Here is an 18,217-nt window from a genome sequence, read left to right on the forward strand (position 1 = left end):
GCCGGAGAGTTTCTATAGCTCTAAAGAGTTTCCACATCTGGCCTGTTCTTGTAATGTGAATCACAGGCCCGTCCTCTTCAATATCTCCTTCAGGTAACCCACCACTTCTGCTCTAGGGTACCGATCTATGGTTTAAAAGTAATCTGACGGAATTTATAATTTTAGTAATATCACGCCAGACAGTTTCTATAGCTCTAAAGAGTTTCCACAGCCGGCCTGTTCTTGTAATGGGAATTATAGGGCCGACCTCTTCAATATCTCCTTCAGGAAACCCACCATTTCTGCTCCAGGGTACCGATCTATGGTTTGACGTCTAACCCATTTTTGCAGATGACTTCCTGCTTACGTCTGTGCAATGGGTCAGCATGATGGATGAATTCTGCTATTTCAAAGTCCATCGTTAGAGCGTACTGCATTCCGTGCCACTGTTTTCCCCTTCATTCTGAGTTTGCTTGACAGATGCTTTTGTTTCATGCCTCAGTTGTTATGGGTTAATAGTAACAGTTGTAAGAAGAAGCATTTATCTTGAATGAGGGAAAGAAAAAGGAATCTTAATATAGGAGGTAGCCATCAAAGGACAAGCAGAGAGAGAAAAACATCTGTCTATGGTCATGTTAATGCTTTCTAATGCTATAAAAACATTAACCGAAATCGAATTAACACAGCTGGGAAGAGGAACTAAGTCATAGTTTCCATACTATCCAGCTTTCTTGATTAGGGACTTTTCTATGTTTATGGGTTAACAAAAAAAATTAGGCTGCTTTAAAACTATTCCTAATGTATTTGCTGCATGCACTGCCGAATTCTAAAGAGCTTGTTATTATTGGGGGTTTTTTTTATAACTTCAAAGAAGCAAATAATTGTTTCTTTTCACGAGAAAGCACCGATTATGTAAATTAGGAAAATTGTTTTTGCAAACTATATTCCTGTTTATCTTTATTATTAAAATTTGTCATGAAGAGACAAGCTCTCGTGATGTGCTGCAGTGTTCCCCAGAAAACTGGTTCATCGGAGCGATGTGAACATTTTAAACATTCACATTGCGGGGCTATTGGTGGAATTCCTTCAGCGCTCCAAACAGCACCAACATTATTTACTTTTGTAGCCAAAGGGCAGAATTTTTGAAAGGATTTGCATGCGTGCAAACCCCCATCCCGGGTTGCTGATTGCACTCGGATGCGGCCATAAAAGATTTTAATGTCGCTTCGGGGCTGGAACCAGAGTCTGGATCCTTTGTTGATGGGGAGAAGATTTCTCTGTCAGGGTCCCAGAATGACAAGGGTGACTTCTGGGCACTTTTCCTTTACTATTTGTGCTGCACTGGAGCCGCCAGTTCAGTGTCCAGCATGAAAGTCTTTGCCGATGGAAAATCAGATGGAATAAACCACAATAAACTTAGTTCTCAGCACCACAACCTCTCTCTTTTAGTTATGGCTCTTTTCCCCCAAGACTTGCCAAAAGTCCCTGGTGGTCCAGCAAGGGTCCAGGAGTGATCTCCTGCACTCGGGCCGTCGGCTGCCAGTAATCAAAATGGCGCCGATAGCCTTTGCCCTTACTATGTCACAGGGGCTACCAGTGCCATTGGTCAGTCCCTGTCACATGGTAGGAGCACAAGATGGTGCTGGCCATCCATTGCTCCTACCATGTGACAAGGGGCTGACCAATGGCACCGGTAGCCCCTGTGACATAGTAGGTCAAAGGCTATCGGCTCCATTTTGAATACCGGCAGCCGAGGGTGTGAGTGCAGGAGATGGCTCCCGGACCCCCCGCTGGACCACCAGAGAGTTTTGGTAAGTCTTGGGGGGGTCAGGAGGGTGGGGGATTTGTTTAAATTCGCTCCTTTAGAAGGCCAAATAATTCGGCAAAGATTCGTTGTATTCGTGGGGAATCGCGATACGTTTCACGTCCCCATGAATACAACGAATATGGCCCTATACATTGCGGATTCCCAATTCGTAGGGAACGAATGCACACCCCTAATAACCAAGGGTTAAGTCCCTCACCATCTGTACCTGAGAGTTAACTGTTTGCTTAAATAGGTATAGCAGGACCCAGCTGTGCTTCATCATGTGCAACCCCTATGAGATAAGCTAGCTTGCAATGAGTTGTTAGTTTGAGAATACAATGATATTGCACATGTGCATCCAAAAAGGCTCTAAGTGAAAGCCTGCTCTTAAAGCACTGATGAGGCCGTGCTGACACCAGTGTGTTTGCATGCCTATGTGAGACTATGAATCCGATGTACATGTGGATATATTCAGATGCACATGGATGTCAGCTAGGGAATCTGGCTGTAATATGTAGAGTCTGTGATTGATGATTGTAGCTGTCAACTTGTAGCTTCAGGCTGTTCCTTTAAGCAACTGATCAACTTGTGATGTATTTTACTTATAAAGCATTTGACTCCATGTCATAGGCCCTGTTGGAGTTCCATCATACCTATGCAATTATCTTGCCAACATGTGAGGGCTAAGTTAGGGTCAGAAGCATAGCTGAGGCGAGCAAGAAGTGCTAGCTATTCACTCTGTTTTGGCAGTCCTAATGAATGCTATAATGAGACGTGACTCTTTTGACTGACAATCAATATGAATACATTAGGACAGCCAGATCTCTTTGTTGTTCGGATTATTTGGTATCTACTTTGTCTACTACTGTCAGTTGAAGCTCATGATCTATTTTCATGATGTTGCCTAACTAAGCCTAAGTGGTTTCTGTTACAAACTGACCCAAACAGAGAATTGGTGAATATAAGAAAGATACAGATGTGACAAGTAATAACCACTCTGCTGGGCTCTTTTCCATGCAATGGGAAGGGCTAGATGATGACTAACAGGCAAAGTAGCGCTGTATACTTTGCCAAAGCTGACTGCCAGTCCATATGGTCTCTCGGCTTCTGCAGGGAGGGGGGTCCTGAGAATTGTCTGGAACAATGTCAACTGGGATGCTATAACGTAGAGCTTGATTATGAAATATACAGCAGACAAGCACTATCTATGCTCCTCTGAGTGAGGCATACACTAAAGCTCCCGCAATTTTGTCCAAACAGTGAAATCTACTTTTTAGTAGGGATGTGCAGAGGGACGCCATACGTTGCATTCGGGATTCGGATTTGTCAGGGGGCAGATATGTTGCATTTGGCAAGGGGGCTCCACGATACGTTTATCCATTAATTCCTATTCGTTTCCCCGCTAAAATTAAATTAACTACAACCCTCCACCCTCCTGACCCCCCCAAGACTTACCAAAACTCCCTGGTGGTCCAGCGGAGGGTCCGGGAGCCATCCCCTGCACTCACACCCTCGCTGCCAGTTTCAAAATGGCGCTGATAGCCTTTGACCTACTATGTCACAGGGGCTACCGGAGCCATTGGTCAGCCCCTGTCACATGGCCATTGGCACCATCTTGTGCTCCTACCATGTGACAGGGGCTGACCAATGGCACCGGTAGACCCTGTGACATAGTAAGGGCAAAGGCTATCGGCGCCATTATAATGACTGGCAGCTGACGGCCCGAGTGCAGAAGATCACTCCTGGACCCCTGCTGGACCACCAGGAACTTTTGGCAAGTCTTGGGGGACCCTCCTGACCCCCACAAGACTTTCTAAAAGTCCAGCGGGGGTCCGGGAGCGACATCCTGCACTCCAGCCATCGGATGCCAGTATTCAAAATGGCGCCGATCGCCTTTGCCCTCACTATATCACAGGGGCTGACGATCGGCCCCTGTGACATAGTGAGGGCAAACGTGATCGGATGCCAGTATTCAAAATAGCATCCAACGGTCAGCCCCTGTAACATAGTGAGAGTGATACGTTTCGCTTCCCCACGAATACAACAAATAGGGCCCTATATATTGCGGATGAGAAATATGTTAGAAACGAATGCACACCCCTACTTTTTATAACTCTGGAGGTGTGTTCACTGACACAGCAGGTAAAGCATAACGCCTATTGTACCTTGTCTCTGCTGGTGTGTTGGGAATTGCAAACAGGTGTGGTGAGAAGCTAGGTCCTGTAATCATATCCTGAATCTCCTGAGGCAAAGTAAGAATGGATGCATCACTCATACCACTGTGATATCGCTGCCAACACACAGCATGCTATAAGACACTAGAAGCTAAGCTATAGCTTGACATGAGCCATCAAAAGCTATTTAGGAAGTCCAAATCCATTATGACTTTTCTGTAACACTATATGCACGCTATAGCACTTTGTTATGCTACATCAGATTTTCATGAATGGAAAAATGCATCTGGGTTTAATACACAATCTGTATATGTCACTTACAATCCAGCAATCTCTACCCGGTTCTAGCACTCCTATAACACTGAAGAGGTACATCACCACTGCTACACATGTCATTGCAGAAAGAAGTCAAACTCATGGTATGACAGTTCATGTCCCTGGCTGTTCAGCAGTATCTCCTCCAGCGAAAAACTTTTGTCAGACATGACAGAGTGAATAGCATTGGACCCAAAAGCACATCCCACAGCTTTCATTGAACCCATGTACCCCTGTGATCATCAAAACAAACTGTGGCTGACATCTTAGCTATCAGAGCACAAGTGCTGCAGACAGGTTACTGTTATGGGCACCATTAGCTGAAGGCAGATAGAGCACTAACAGGACACACTTGACCAAAAAGGTTTGGGTTGACAAGTGACATTTCAACACCTCCAAGAGAAAGGATTGGAACAGCCACACGTTTTAAGCTGACAAGTTGAAAGTCTGTAGTGCTTGGTCGCACACTGAGCTTAGTAGAAAGTGCATTGTATGGACACGCAACATTAGCAGGCCACTACAATATGAAGAGAGAAATCTGGGCCCTGGCACTATGGCTTGTTGACCTAAATGTATAAGCCATTTGTCATCTAACTGCTGCAGTCACATCTCTGACAACCCCCCATGTCATTGCCATTAGCCGTAAACACATAGCTGGAGACAGATGATAGAAAGAAGGATGGCTCTTACTTATGAGCCAACCGTCAACGTAGAGGTTATTTTCAAATTGTTCAAACAGGCCAGATTGCCTAAGTATAAAGGAATCGTGTACACCTCCTGGGTACCTGGTGACCACATGAAGGGTGCGCAGTTCAGCATCACAGACCACTTGCACATTGATGGACTGGAAGAGCTTTCCGTTGCGGTAGATCTCCTCCCTGCCACGGGGTGGGATGATGGCCACGTGAGTGCAGTCACTAGCTCCCAGAACATTTGGAAAGTTTGCTATGGCATAAAGACAAAGTTTAGCAAGATCTGTCTTTCATGAGGGAATCTTATATAAGGATTAATGTGGCTACATACAGCTCTTTGGACCTGGCCTAGGCAGCGGGACAAAGATGTTTGTGACATTCCTCTGACATCCCCAGCTGTTGTTTGGAATGAGCCAGATGCCATAAAATGCAGGGCGCACAATAGTATGATGAGGCCCGGTATAGCGCGGGTCCTTTCTGAGACTGGATCCATGTCCCCTCTGAGTTCCTGATATAATTCCATGATAGCCTGAGAGCTCATAACCACATATTCTTCCAGCATCCCCAGCCATGTGGTGCAGGGATGAAAGATGCGAGCTCTGTACTGCCTGTGTGCCCTCCTGCATGGCAAACCCTGACGTGGGCCATCTCGCTCCACCCGTGGGGCTTGCAGCTCTGACTCTAGGGCAGATACTTTCCTAGGAGGCGTTTGAGCCTCCCTTGCCTGTAGTAGTAGTTGTTGTTGCTGTTGACTAGAAAGAAGCAGCCAGTATCTGACTATTAGTACACTTCCTCCTAACACTGTAGATTTAGGGAAACAGGGAGGGTAACAAAAGGCTCCCCAGGGCTGTGTAGGTGGGTCAAAGAGAAGGCCTCAATTTATCATGCTCAAAAATTGCTCGTATCCCGTGATAATGTCCACTATGGCTCAATAACATCTTTTTTTCCACTCTACTGCAAATCAAAGAGGTTTTGTTATTTCACACGTTAAATCCATCATTAGTGTGTGATATTATACCATAAAAATGTGGCAGGAGTCTTTTATTTGCATAATTTTCTTGATATCGCATACTCATGATCATATTTAAATACTAACACGCATTGCGATAATTACCGTGCGTTATCACGCGCTATACCCATTTGTTGCCCTGCCATGGCTTGATGAATGACCCGGTAAGGAACCTAACTTAAGAGCCTAAACTTAGAAGCTCAGTTTTACGTTTTTTTCTTAATATTGGGCTCTTATTACTTAAAATGTTTTTATCCAAGCCAAAAGCTGTATGAGATTTAATTACATGGGGAACTTGGTTCTCCATGCATTTTATTCATTAGAAATACTCATCAAAAAACTGAAAGGTCAATTGACCCCCAAATCCTTTGAAAACATACCATCAGTTTTGTTAAACCTATAGGGTTTTTTTTGCAACAAGCAATTACATTTTTGGTTTGGGATTCTGCACCATAAGATGTCCTGGGTTAAGAGAACATCAGAAAAAAATCAGAATCCCCGCTCCTTGTCTCAAGAGTGTATGGTGCCCTACTTGTGGCCTGAGCTCTTTAGTTGGATGTTCGCCATTGTAATACCATAATGAAATATGTGAAAGTGAATTGAATTTAAAATAAAGAGAAGAGAAGTAAAAACCTTGAAGTAAGACTCGTACGAGCCAGAGAAACTAAGGGGTTTCTCCCATTTTGTACCTATGGGGAAAGTACTTAGTACTTGTAGCCAATAGGCCCTTCTTCAATTCTAATTTTTTTCCAAGGGCCAATGCCTCTACGTCAGTTCTCGTCTACCTCAGAAATACAGGTGATTGTTAGGCAGGGGCAGGTTCTGATCACACAGCATGCCAGAAAGGACTAATAGAAAGAGAGTGCAGAACCACTGGAAAATTTGTGGCAGCCACGGGCTCTGTTTTCCATGTGTTGTGGTAAGCCAATATAAGAGCTCTCATTTTCCCCAGGACGCAAAAATCCAATGATTGTTCATCGGTCGGGTGATTTTGCATAAACGCCATTTGGTCCTGGAATTACCCAAAGACGTTACAAGCGTGGGCCTCCCCATTCTTTGGACGAGACCTATGAGGACACAGCAAAAGATATCGGTCTGTGTAAAGAATCCGACCCATGAATGTATGAACACTCAAAAATAGACTCGAGCAAGGGAAAGCTGCAGAATGCCTGCACGCACATGCTGCCGGCTTTACAAACGCTATTAATCCATGACCCCCCCCCCCCCCCCCTCAGAGAAACCCATTTATTAAAAGGGGGGAACTTGGAAAGACCTCCTGTTATACAACATTTTCCCATAGATACCTTGATAGGCCGAAGTGGCTTTTTTCAGCTTTACCAGTGTGGATGAGTTCTGTCAACAAGCCTCTGCTCTCTATGTGATAACTACTTGGTTAATAAAACATTTGAAAACTACATTGGAATAAAACCAACAGGTGGCAAAAACGCAGTATCAATAAACAGACTGGCAGGAAAGGGTGCGCATTCTTTCGTTCAGACCTGACACATTCGCAGCGAATCGCTGCCAAAATAAATGCAAGGAAAACTGCAGAGTGGGAAGTACTTAATAAAGATTATTTGAATTTCAGAAGTTTTTGGTTTTGTTTTTTTTTTTTAAACGGTTTAAGCATTTGGCATGCAGACCTATGAGTATGCATAATCTGCTCTTAAGATGTAACTTTATTTGTTATGGAGATAAGTTCGGGGAATGAAACAAAAAAAAAAAAAAAAAAGCTTCTTCTCACTGCAGAAAGGGAAAGATTGGAGGCTGCAGATATTACCTGGGATCACAGACGTGGTGCTCTCTGAAGCCGCTTTAAAAATCTGTCATTAAAAAAGATTTGCTCACATTTTCAGCTGGCACAGCGAGCTAGAGCAAACGCGTTCCCTGCTCTTACCTTATGCAAGAAAATTCTTTCCCTTAGATTTAAAGATCGAGCCTGGAAGAGGAGAGAACGTGTAATTAATATTCCTGAAAGTGAGTTTGCTGGTTTAATTTTCAAATAGCAGTGCAGTTGCAGATTAATTCACTTACAAATGTAGAAATAAAGAGTGAGGCCTTGTTACTGGACTGGCTTAATGCATCTGCGATTTGGTTTTCAAGAGGTGTACTAGACTCAAACGTGCTAGATTGGTCTCAGAACGAGGGAGGGGGTGGAAACCACGCTTATGCTTGGACTTTCTGGTGACTTTACCCTTATCAAATCCAAGTCATTTTCAACACGGGGAGGTACCAGGCCCATGGTCCTCCCTCCACCTCCAGGCAGATGGAAGCTCTGCTTTCATCCCTGATTGAAAAGTGCTAAAAAAAATAATAATAATAAGTTATTCCCTGCAATTTGTTTGTCAACTTTTATTTTCCTGCAAATTCTAGAAAGGAAAAAAAATCCCTCCAAATATCTCAAGGAAAAGCATACAAGAGCGTGCTGGGGGGCCTTTTGGGTCTTCGTATGTCATACAGTTTTATACATAGGCTAGGCCAGTGGTTCTCAACCTTTTTTCTTTCAGGACACATCTGACCGATGATGCTCACTTGTGTGACTCACTGAACCCATAACCATCACGGGGCAAAATGTAAACATATATTCTGCGTCAATAGGAACCCCCCCTGCCCCTCAACAATGGGTACAGAGCAGAACTAGGGCATTTCCCTGGACAACTCGTCAAACAAAAAAGATATTCTGAGTCTGGCGTCATCTCAGGAACAGCAACACAAACTCCGAGGGGAATCACGTGACGTCCGCGTCACTCCGACATGACGCCGACGTCACGTGGTCCATCGCGGTTCCGCTCCCGGACCCCTCGTTGGGCCCAAAAAGCACTTTTGACCAGCTTGGGGGGGTCAGGAGGCTCCCGGGACCCTCACGTAACTTTTGGCCAGCTTGGGGAGTTTTGGTAAGTCTTGGGGGGGGGGGGATTAAGGAGGGTGAGGGGTTTAAATTTTTATTTAGATCAACAATCGCGATTTCCAACGTATTCAACATAGCTATGTTGAATAAGTTGGAAATCCGATCGTTTACGCCTCATCATTTTTTTAAGTTAAAAAAAAAAAATAAGTTGCGTTTTCCATTTAAGTTCAAAACGAATGCACACCCCTAGAAGAAATGCACATTCCCCAAACTGACATATTATGGCTCTTGCACCCCATCACTCCCCCCACATACTCTTCCCTATGCTTCCCCTCTCCTCGCTCGACTCTCCCTGCCCCTTCCTCCCCATCCCCCTCCCTGCCCAGCTACCCTGACCCCCCTTTCCAGTTCAGCAGCCCCCGCACTCTTTCTCTCTCCCACCTCTCGCTGCTCAACATCCCTAACCTCCTTTCTCCCACACCCACAAAGTAAAGAGAGCATCAGCAGCATTGCTTCCTGGCCTATCAGGGAAAGATAAAGTTAGTGCTGTACCCAGAAGAGCAGGAGTCGGCCATGTCTCCTTCTGATCTGGGTGAAGGGGGAAACAGCCTCCCACCGGGCCAGAAAGGGGAGAAAGCAATAGTGGCCTCCTGCAGGGCAAATAAAGGAAAAATCACCCAACTGCCACCTGTTTGGAGCCACTGCTCAGGGCAATGCATATGTAGCTTATTTGTACAGATCCTTTGCAATAAGCCTGGGTGTCTGCGTGCGGTATAGCAGGTCATGTGGACATGCAACTGTACACATTTTCAGAACCACACTGGCAGGTGCAAAGTCCAGAGATACTTTTCAGTGTGGATTTCACCAGGGATGGGCAGCTGAAAATGCATCATTGGTTTCGTTTTGGTTTCCTTTCGTTTTATATCGTTTCATTTTAGTGCACGTTAATGCAATTTAGTGCACGGTAATTCGATTTAGTAAGCATTAAAAAAAAATTAGCATGCACTAAAGCAGTTTGTGTGCACTAATGAAAATGAAACAAACCACAGACATCCTTGCATTTTATACCAATTCTTAATAAGAACTAGTATGGGGTAGGCACACCTGTTCTATATGCGGGTAAAAGCATATGCACGCACAGGGTGGATGCACCTCCTTTTCCCTGCATATTCGAGTGGGCCAAGTTCTACATGACTTTTAAATGAGCACATGCGTGCCCATGTGTGCGAGAATCATACACCATCTGCACAAGTGTGCGCGTGTTATATAAAATACTTTTAGAGCGTGCCCATGTGTGCGAGAATCATACACCATCTGCACAAGTGTGCGCGTGTTATATAAAATACTCTTAAAGTGTGCCCATGTGTGCGAGAATCATACACCATCTGCACAAGTGTGCGCGTGTTATATAAAATACTTTTAGAGCGTGCCCATGTGTGCGAGAATCATACACCATCTGCACAAGTGTGCACGTGTTATATAAAATACTTTTAGAGCGTGCCCATGTGTGCGAGAATCATACACCATCTGCACAAGTGTGCACGTGTTATATAAAATACTCTTAAAGCGTGCCCATGTGTGCAAGAATCATACACCATCTGCGCAAGTGTGCGCGTGCTATATAAAATACTCTTAAAGCGTGCCCATGTGTGCAAGAATCATACACCATCTGCGCAAGTGTGCACGTGCTATATAAAATACTTTTAAAGCGTGCCTATGTGTGCTCCTAATTTTAAACATTTCCACGAGCATCTGCTAATCGCACATTTTCCTTAGGAATCGTCGGCTTTTACCCACGCAAGTGGGCTAATTTTATAACGCACGCATGAAGGAAATGACCGGTTTTACCAGTCTGTACCAGGTCATCAAGGACCCCCCCCCCCCCCCGGTTCTTTAGCCTAACTTACCCAGATCCCTCACGCAGTCCGAATTTGGCTATAAATAGTTTTATTCAGATTTACAGCTGAGATGTAAATACGTGCAGGCACGAGCCGTATGCGCGCTGCATTCGCAGGATATAAAATCGCAACGTACGCGCATATACGATGGCCCCGACCTGGAACAGCCCGACCCTCCCCAAAGATATTCACCCATCGGTACATGTGCGCATATGTGCGAGGCTTGTAAAATAGCCCACGCACGATTAAGCGCTACTCGCGCACACATCTGTCACGTTATGCATGCGCATCTCATAAAATTTACCTTTACGGGGTTTTTTTCCCCCCCCTCTGTTGTGCAGTCACGCAGAGGGATTCTTATTTGAGGTTGACAGGTCTGTACATCCTCCAGCTCTCTCTCTCTCTCCACACCTCTCCTCTCCCGCAGGCCTCCTTTCCTCGCTCCTCCTTTTTCTCTCCGTTAGTGCCCTCCGTGTGTGATCGCCCCAGAAGGTGGATTCAGAGTGCGCACTGGTAGGGACGGTGGTGGATGGCATCGTTCGGCTGCGGATGGCGTTGGTAGCAGCAGCAGCAGCAGCCACCCACGGAATAAAAACTGAATTTTTTAGTGGTCTTCGTCAGAAAGCAATGGGGTGCGGTCTCCTTACACAGGACGGCCAGATGGTATATTTTATATACGTTTGCGTATTGAGCTACCTCCCTCTGTCATTTCTTTACTTCCCTGCATGTATTTACTCTGGTTTTCCTTTATTGAAACCATTTTAACTCTTTGCCGCCTTTTCTCAGGGTCGGTTTTCCCCATTTCCTTGTGTTTCCAGAGAAATTCTTGAAACCCTTGAGCAAGGCTGTGAAATACATTTGGGGATGAGCTTGACGCTTCAGGAAGAATGGAGTAAAAACTAATCTGATAAGAAACTTGCAAATCTGAATAGTATTGTGTCCATCACTACTCTGCTTGCTGATATCTCTTATCACGATGTCTCTGGTAAGAAGATAAGTCATCCCAATAGATAATTTTATTTATTTATTTATTTATTTATAACTTTTATATACCGGCATTCGTAAAAAAAACATCATGTCGGTTTACAGACAACTGAGAAAGGAGATTACAATGATAGATGGAGGAAGGATAGGAAGTTAAAAGGTGACAACTTTACTGTAGAGCCAACGGGCGCCACAGTTATTAAATGAGATTACATGTGGTTAACCAGGTTGGACATAAATTAATTATATACAAGAGGCGACAGAGTGGGGGGTAGCGCGGGGTGGGGGATGAAGCGCATAGGGGAGGCGGGGTGGGGTAGGAACTGTACAAGGGGGCAGGTGGTGGCGATGGGAAGGAGAGGTGGTGACTGAATATCAGGAAGCCATAAAATGGATGGGGTGGTGAGGGAGGGGAGGGTGTGTAGGGGGGCGGGGGGACACTGTACTAGGGAGAGGGAAATAATGAGTGTTGAGGAGAAGTCAAATGCTAGGGTTGAGAGGCGTTGGGATAGGCCTGTTTAAATAACCAGGTCTTGATTCCTTTTTGAATTGATTAAGTGAAGGTTCTAGTCGGAGCTCGGTGGGGAGGGAGTTCCAAAGGGTGGGGCCGGCGATGGAGAAGGCTCTCGCTCTGGTGTTTGTGAGGTGAGCAATTTTGAGTGAAGGGGTGTGGAGGGTGCCCGCAAGGGAGTTTCTGGTAGGACGGTTGGCCTGGTGGAAGTGTGGCATATCTTCGATCCAGGGGGAGTTATTTTTATATAGCGTGTTATGTATGATAGTAAGTGTTTTGTATTGAGAGCGATAGGTGATTGGTAGCCAGTGGAGGTTTTGTAATATGGGAGTAATATGATCAGTCTTTCTTGAGTTTGTAAGGATGCGAGCCATGGCATTTTGTAAGATTTGGAGGGGTTTGATTGTGGAAGCTGGAAGGCCTATTAGCAGTGAGTTGCAATAGTCAAGTTTTGATAGTATAGTGGTTTGCATAACGGTACGGAAGTCATGTGCGTGGAGGAGAGGCTTAAGTTTTTTGAGGGTTTGGAGTTTATAGAAGCCCCCTTTTAGGAGTGATTTGATGTGGGATTTGAAGCTAAGTTGTGTATCTAAGAGAACTCCTAGATCTCTGACAGTGGACGGAGGTGTGAGATTTTGTGAAGTGTTCTGTTGCAGTTGGTGAATGGATAAGCTGGGTTGATTAGTAATAATTAGGATTTCAGTTTTTGAAGTATTGAGTGCAAGGTGTAGGTTGGAAAGGAGGGCGTTGATAGATGTGAGGCATGTCTCCCAGAAGTGCAGGGTTTCGTTGAGGGAGTTTTGGATGGGGATAAGTATTTGTACGTCGTCAGCGTACAAGAAGAATTCTGGTTGGGTTAGCCTCCAGGATATAAAGTTAGCCTCCAGGATATAAAGTTAGCCTCCAGGATATAAAAAAGTTAGCCTCCAGGATATAAAGTTAGCCTCCAGGATATAAACTCTGGTTGGGTTAGCCTCCAGGATATAAAGGTGGATGAGATAGCCGATCCCACAAACAGGCACGGAGGTGAGATGGCCAACAAATATATTGAGAGATGCTTTGTACCACAGGTGCAGATTTTTTCCGGTGTATGTGCCGTTAGCTGCCAGTGCTGTTTGGTTACTTTCAAAACTGATGTTCCCTGCACTGTTTCTTATTTGTCCATGTCAGCTAATTACAAGAATCAAGATGAGTGGATCGAGGGCATGGCATCTCTTCCTTCCAAAAGTGCCTTCAGTCAGTGACCATCTTTCCTTGAAGGTTACATCTGGAAAAGTCTAAGACATAAGAAAATAAAATAAATAAGCAATGCCCTGCTGAGTCAGAGCAAAGGTCCACTGAGCTGAGAGCCCTGCCTTAGTTCGGATCACAGGTACCCAACGGATCTCAAATGGAAGATCCAACTCCTGTTGCTCGCTGCTAGAGATGTGGTGGTTTTCCCAGATCTACCAGGCTAATAATGGTTAATGGACCTTTCCTTCAGGAATGTATCCAACCCTCTTTTAAACCCGGCTACACTAGACGTCTTGGTTATTTCTTCCAGCAAACAGTTTCACAGCTTGATTGTACATTGTGCGAAAAAAAATATACTTTCTCCAGTTGGTTTTAATCTGCTAACCTCTTCGTTTCAGCGGTGGCAGCAGGCCCATCTTTCATCTCTCCCTGGGCTTGAGTGCACCAACTCCATGACACCCCCCCTGAAGATACGGAATTTGAATCAGTAACGACCCCCCCCGGCCCAGCACACACACACCTCAGCGTACAGCATCCTGGCCTGAAACAGAGTGCCGACCTCAGAGAAAGGGTATTGTGTCCTAATCGTCTTTCATTTTCCTGGAGGCAGTGCTGCTACTGATGTATATTTCTGTGCGATCCTTCACTTATATTGCTGAAAGAATACAGCATTGCTAGCAGCGTTGCTCTGGTGCCTGCTAGCAGCCTGGCATTAAATCTCTCTTCTTCAACCATTACAGATGACAGAATGGAAAAGAGAGCTTGTCCTATGTGATGTGTTACTCTGCTTTCCACAACCACTATATCCTGTAGGATAGTGCACTGAATTACTGACCAAGTCCTAAAAATGAGTCTGTCTAGGATTGGGCATTAAACTGAATACTCTGTCACTCTTTCTGTAGGCAGGCACACTAAGGAACATTTGCACAAAAAATTTGTGCTAAATATTTTTAGCATGTGCTCACTAAAATATTTAATATGCATGCTAGAGCGTCACTTAAGGTGTGACATGCTAAATATTTTGTCATATGTGCCTGCTAATAACATCATTTTACCTTTAAATGTATATGGTCTCTGTGCTGTATCTGTCTGATAGCTCATTAGCATGTTGTCACTACACAAATTAGCATGAATGGAATAAGCTGAGTGCAGTCTTTCTTTCCTCGTAGCTCTGATCCTTTTCTACAAACATGTATAAAAATAAACCTGGCACATGGGACAAATTATCAGTACTGAGAGCCAAAACAGGTGAGCATTTAGACCCCATGAGAGAAGGTGAAAGAACAGAAGAGTTTTTCAGGAGAGAGAAAACTAGACCAAAAGTCATGCCTCAGTTGTCTGCCAAGCAGGTAGAGGATGTAGATGAGGTGGAAGAGGAGAAAAAAGGGTAGATGAACTGGTGGGGGGCATCATCCTGGAGGCTATGCTACGCACACACACACCTAATGTGACTGATGCTTATCATCACCTGATGTCCTGCCAGGAGGAGAAGGACTGGCACGAGAAGTGCCTCGCCCAGCTCTGACACATCCATCCCATTGATGCCAGGGAAAAATAAATCTGCAAAACGTCACTATGGATAAGACTGATAATCCAACTATCCCTGCTCTATGATCACCCCATTTTGTTGGAGCCAGAGCTAGGCTTCGCCTCAATTGTGTTGTACAGGTGATCTGAAGATATAAAAGAAGGGGGGATCCATAAAAAACAAAAGAATAGCCAGGGGGCCCCCAAAATGGTGCTAGCCCTTGTTGAGGCCGAAACAGCAGGATGACGCTGTCTGGAAGGGCCTCAAAGCTCTCAGCAAAGAGTTCTACAGTCAAACAAAATGAACTGTTGAACTCAAAGAAGCCCTCATCATCAAATCACTCTTCTGGGTCAAGTTTCAGAATGCCTAGCGTGGCCTTTTGACTTATGAATCACATAAAGAATAGCAATAACCTTCATGACTGTGCCGTTTTATGGGACCTTGTAGAATGGCTCTTTATCAGAGACAATAAGATATGTGTACCTTATATACCGGTACTGTGAAATCTACAATCAGCTCGATACAGTAAAGTTCAGTTGAAGATTTCTCGTCTGTAACGAGCTCGCTGCGCACAATTCGGACGCGTAAGGCAAACCAGCGATACAGTCTCCAGTTTTGCGCATCCGTAGCGCTTGTAAATGTAAATGAACGAATTAGCTGTATAATGAAGGAATTAGCTATTCCCCTCCGATACCGTAACGGGCACTCAGGTTCTCTCATTAGTAACGCACTGTTTTGCCGCGGCCGTAACGTGTTAGTTTACCGCCTCCCCCTAGTAGGAGTTAGGACTGTGAGTCTAGTAACAAATCCATCGACACCGCTTAAGATACTCAAAAACAATAAAACACAATTTAAAAAAAAAGCGATACAGAGATGATCGAGAAAATGTAATGATGTGGGACACATAAAACCTGTCAGAAGAAAAAATAAAAATTTTTAAATACCTGTCGGAGGGCCGCGTGGGTCCAGGTGGTCGCGTGTTAAATCTAGGCCAGGTCACGCCTTGAGTGCCGAATCACTGCCGGTGGGGGCTGCCTCCGGCAGCCCCCACCGGCAGTAAATGAATGCGCGCCTGTGCGACCCCTGCGATTCGGCACTCAAGGCGTGACGTCACGGCATGTGACTGCCTTGAGCGCCGAATCGCAGGGGTCGCACAGGCGCGCATTCATTCATCCAGGCGGAGGAGCCGGTGGTGAAAGCAGCCGGCTCCTCCGCCTGGATGAATGAATTCATTCACTGCCGGTGGGGGCTGCCTCTCCGGCAGCCCCCACCGGCAGTGAATGAATGAATGTGCGCCTGTGCGGACCTGGCCTAGATTTAACACGCGACCACCCGCCTCAAACTAACGCGTGTCCCCCCGCCGCCGCTGCCGCCGCCGCCTGGAACAGGCACCCACCCGCCCGCGGCCTAGATTTAACACGCGACCACCGGCCCCCCGGATCCCGCTGGCCGCCTGGACCCACGCGGCCCTCCGACAGGTATTTAAAAATTTTGATTTTTACACTTCCTGGTACCTGTCATTTGAAATGACAGGTACCAGCGCACCCAGGTTAATGTATAGGCGCTGTATTAAGCGCCTATACAGTAAAATGGGTTACGCGGGCATAACCCTTCCCTACCGCTTTAAAGCCGCGGCATGCATTTGCATGAGATTAGAGGAGAGTATCGGGGAGTTAGTGAAGAGAACTGTGCGCGCGGGGAGGAAGGGTGCGCCTGACACTACCTGACACTACCGCACTGTTTCTACCGCGGCCTTACTGGATCGACCTGAATGTTTGCAAACTACATGGTCCATGTTAATCTTTTGTTTGAAAAGATATTTTCATCATTTCAATAAAAGTGAATGTAGTTGGAAGTCTAAAGTATGTGTTGGCATATTTTTTCTGTTTCAAACATAATTCCATAAAGATGATTTAGCTCAGGAACCTAGAGGTAAAATTTTACAGTGGCAGCTCATATACTTCACGTTCATCTTACAGTCCCAATGCGTTTTGGTAACTAAGACCTTGAAATAATGAGTATGCTAAAAAGTTAACAACTGGTATGAAGCAAGGGTTAAATTTTAGAACTTAGTGCTAGTGCATGGAGGAGAATATCCCACAATATTTATTTACCTTGTGCCCACTAAAGCCTAATTTGCAGCTGATGTGCCTTCATTTTTATGCGTGTATATTTCCATTTTAGCATGTGTACACAAACATTTTCAGCGATTTGTTTGGTATGCGTATTAGGGCCTTAGTGCAGGAATGGCCAACTCCGGACCTCAAAAGTCACACACAGGCCAGGTGTTCAGGATATCCACAATGAATATGCCTGTGAAAAATGTGCATGTCCTGTCTCCAGTGTATGCAAATCTATCTCATGCAATTCATTTTGGATATGAAGAAAACCAGGCCTATTTGTTGCTTTCCATGACGGGAGTTGGCCACCCCTGCCTGGAGTACACGGCACACTACTCTGAATGTATGAGTGTATGCTAAGCATTAGTGCATAGATCCATATGTGTGTGGAAGGATCACTCACTCAGCCCCCTTGTCATCTCCTCTCCCTCTCCTTTTCTTTCCCCTGATTTTTCTTTAAAATGTCTTTTAGGACTTTTCTGACGGTTATTTCTATACTCCCCCTCAGGTCCCAGCCCGACCTCATATGACACAGCAATGGGACATCAAGATGAAATTTCACAAGAACAACCACGAAAGGTCAGTTCTACTGCTTTTCAGAGTGAAATTACAGGTTGGCTTGGTATCTCAACACTTGAACTAAAGAGTCTTTGGAAGTTTCTTTTAAATGACATCCATCTCATCTTAGGGATCATAATTACATAAAAACTCTTCAAACCAGTCACTGATTAATCAGGTATGACTGTACAGTTCTGTGTAAGCTGAAATTGCCCAATCAAGAATACAATTACTTGGCGCTATTATTTAAGATAAAATAGTTAACATTGTTTTTGTGGCCCCGAGTAGTTAACATTATACTAAAGCCACCACACAAGCTTAGGGGCGAATTTTCAAAATTGTATTTATTTATTTATTTGAAAAATTTGTTGTCCGCTAATCGAAAAATCTTAGGGGCGGATTTAGGCGAGCAGGGCCCTGCGCGCCGGTGAGCCTATTTTACATAGGGGCTCACCGGCGCGCGCAGACCCCGGGACTCGCGTAAGTCCCGGGGTTCTCCGAGGGGGGCGTGTCAGGGGCGTGGAACCTCTCGCCGGCGAGCTCTCTCACATTTCCTCCTAC

The sequence above is a fragment of the Rhinatrema bivittatum genome, chromosome 9, assembly GCF_901001135.1.
Source record: "Rhinatrema bivittatum chromosome 9, aRhiBiv1.1, whole genome shotgun sequence".
Taxonomy (NCBI): Eukaryota; Metazoa; Chordata; class Amphibia; order Gymnophiona; family Rhinatrematidae; genus Rhinatrema; species Rhinatrema bivittatum.